The sequence below is a fragment of the Capsicum annuum genome, chromosome 6 (assembly GCF_002878395.1).
Source record: "Capsicum annuum cultivar UCD-10X-F1 chromosome 6, UCD10Xv1.1, whole genome shotgun sequence".
Classification (NCBI taxonomy): Eukaryota; Viridiplantae; Streptophyta; class Magnoliopsida; order Solanales; family Solanaceae; genus Capsicum; species Capsicum annuum.
The window spans coordinates 155,673,362-155,676,425 of record NC_061116.1 but is presented as its reverse complement, the minus strand read 5'-3'; positions in this window follow the sequence as shown (position 1 = coordinate 155,676,425).

Genomic DNA, 3,064 nt, shown 5'->3' with positions numbered 1-3,064 from the left:
TAGAGTTGTCCTATAAGGTTGAGTCCTCTAACTCTTACTAGATCTAAAGTTGAGAAAGATTCATAAAATTTCATTAATGAGATAGAAAAGGTTTTTTATATGATGCATGCTACTAATATAGAAGGTGTGGAATTTTCTACTTATCATTTAAAGGATGTGGCATAACAATGGTATGAGGTATTGGATCAGTCTAGGGGTGATGATGTTGATTTCACTTTGTAGGATGACTTATCTAGTATTTTCCTTGATTACTTCTTTCCTCATGAGTTGAGCAAGGAAAAGGTTGAAGAATTCATGAATTTAAAGTAAGGCAGGTTTACAATAAAGTAGTATACCTTGAAGTTTCATCAGTTGTTGTGATATTTTCTGAAATTAGTGTCTAGCATGAGGGCTAGAATGAGGAAGTCTTCTTCCATATTGTACCATGATTTGATCTTAGAAAGTAAGGATGCCTTGTTGAACATGGATATGGATATCTCTAGACTTATGGTGTATATGTAAAAAGTGGACGAGGAAAAGAAGAAGAAAGTAGAGATGAGTGAAAGATAGCATAAGATGTTTTGGCATTTAGATCAGGTGGAGGTCAATAGTAAAGTGGTAAAGACAGTGGAAAATAGCCTAAGAAGAAGTAGGGTAATTCTAGATCCTACAATACAACTTATTCTCCTAATCTAAAGTCGTCGGGTGATCATTAATTTTAGAATAGTATTAGTCCTGGGGCACAAGGTGCCCAGCCTTAGGCCAGTGGGTCTTAGTCACCTCCATCATATCCCCCTTGTAGATTTTGTTGCTAGGTACATCATGGTGTTTGTAAAAAGGGGAGGAACTAGTGCTTTAAATATAGTTAGATTGGCCATATACAGAGGGATTGTCCTTTTAGGGTTGATTTTGGGAAAATAAGATCCCTGTTTCTACTTCATCAACTCCAGTACCAAAGGGTGCTACTTCTACTTCTAGCTTCGGCACAGGTCGAAACCATTTGTACGTTCCTCGCCACCCGGTAGGATTCTGAGGCATTCCCCAATGTTCTTACTGGTATGCTCAAACTTTTCTCTTAAGATGTATATTTTCTACTTGATCTCAGGTTTACCCTTGCTGATGTTACCCTTTATATGGCTATTCATTTTGGTTTTGATCCTGAGTGTATTTCGGATCCTTTCTATGTGTCCACCCAGTAGGTGACTCCATTATGGCTAGAAGGATCTATAGGGGTTATTTGATGTCAGACTATGGTAGGGAGACCTTGGTAGATATAATAGTGTTGGATAGATTAGACTTTGATATGATTTTGGGGATGGATTGGTTGCATTCGTACTATGCATCTCTTGATTGTCTGACCCAAAGGGTTAGTTTCCAATTCTCAAATGAGTCTGTGATTGTATAGGAAGGTAGTTTTCTAGTGCCTATGGAAAGATTCCTTTCATATCTTAGAGCCCAGAAATTGATTTCCAAGGGGTGTCTTTACCACCTAGTGCATGCTAAGGATTCTAGATCCAAAGGTCCATTATTAAAATATATCCTGGTGGTCGGTAAATTTCTCGAGGTATTCCCTAATGATCTTTCTGGTATTCCTGCCGATAGGAAAATTTATTTTGGAATTGATCTTCTTTTAGACACTCAGCCTATTTTTAACCCTTTTTACAGAATGGCTCTTGCCAAGTTAAAAGAACTTAAGGAGAGGTTGAAGGATCATCTAGATAAGGTTTTTATCCACCTTAGTATATCCTTGTTGGGTGCTCCAGTTCTATTTGTGTGTAAGAAAGATGGGTCCCTTCGAATGTGTATAGATTATAGCCAGTTGAATAAGGTAACTGTGAAGGATAAGTATCCACTTCCTAGGATTGATAGTCTCTTTGATCAACTTCAGGGTGCTAAGTACTTTTCTAAGATTGATATTCGATCGGGTTACCATCAGTTGAAGATTAAGGAAGTGGATACCCCTAAGACTTTCTTTCAAACCCGGTATTATCATTTTGAGTTTTTGGTGATGTCCTTTGGTTTGACTAATTCCCCAACGATATTTATGGATCTTATGAACTGGGTCTTCTGTCAGTTCTTGGATTTTTTCATAATTATGTTTACTGATGATATTTTGGTGTATTCTAAGAGTGTGGCAAATCATACCGATCACCTCCACCTTATTTTACAAACCTTGAAAGATCAGCGGTTGTATGCGAAGTTCTCTAAATATGAGTTTTTGTTAAATATTGTGACCTAACTGGATCATGTTGTTTCTAGTGAAGGGATTATAGTGGTTCTATAGAAAGTTATGGTGGTTAAGAAGTGTCCTCGTCCCATGACTCCAACTGACATTTAGAGCTTTTTGGGTTTAGCTGGCTATTATAGGATGTTTGTGGAAATATTCTCTTATTTTGCTGCCCTATTGACTAAGTTGACTAAGAAGAAGGTGAAGTTTTTGTGGTTTGATGCTTGTGAGGGTAGTTTCAAAAAGTTGAAGGACAAGTTAACTTCAGCTCCAATTTTGACTCTACTCGAGGGTACCAATGATTTTGTTGTTTGTTGTTATGCGTCTCAGGTGGTACTGGGTTGTTTATTGATATAGCATGGTACGGTGGTTGCATATGCTTCTTGGTAGTTAAAGGTACATAAGAAGAACTATCTGACTTATGATTTACAGTTATTGGTTGTGATCTTTGCTTTGAAGATTTGGCATCACTATTAGTATGGAGTCCATGTTGATATCTTTATGGACTATAAGATTTTGCAATATGTGTTCACCCAGAAGGAGTTGAATCTCAGGCAAAGAAGATGTCTTGATTTCTCAAGAACTATGACATGAGTCTTCATTATCACCTAGGTAAAGCGAACGTGGTTGCTTATGCTCTGTGCAAGTTGTCCATGGGATACTTATCTCATGTAGATGAACAGAAGCTAGGAATGGTGAAAGATATTCACCATTTGTCTAATCTTAGAGTTAGTCTCTTGGACTCTGAAGATAGTGGTATGATTTTGTAAGAGGTGGCAAAGTCATCTGTTGGGGCTGAGGTAAAGGAGAAGTATGTTTTGGATCCTATCTTGATGTGGATCAAAGATGATGTGGGTC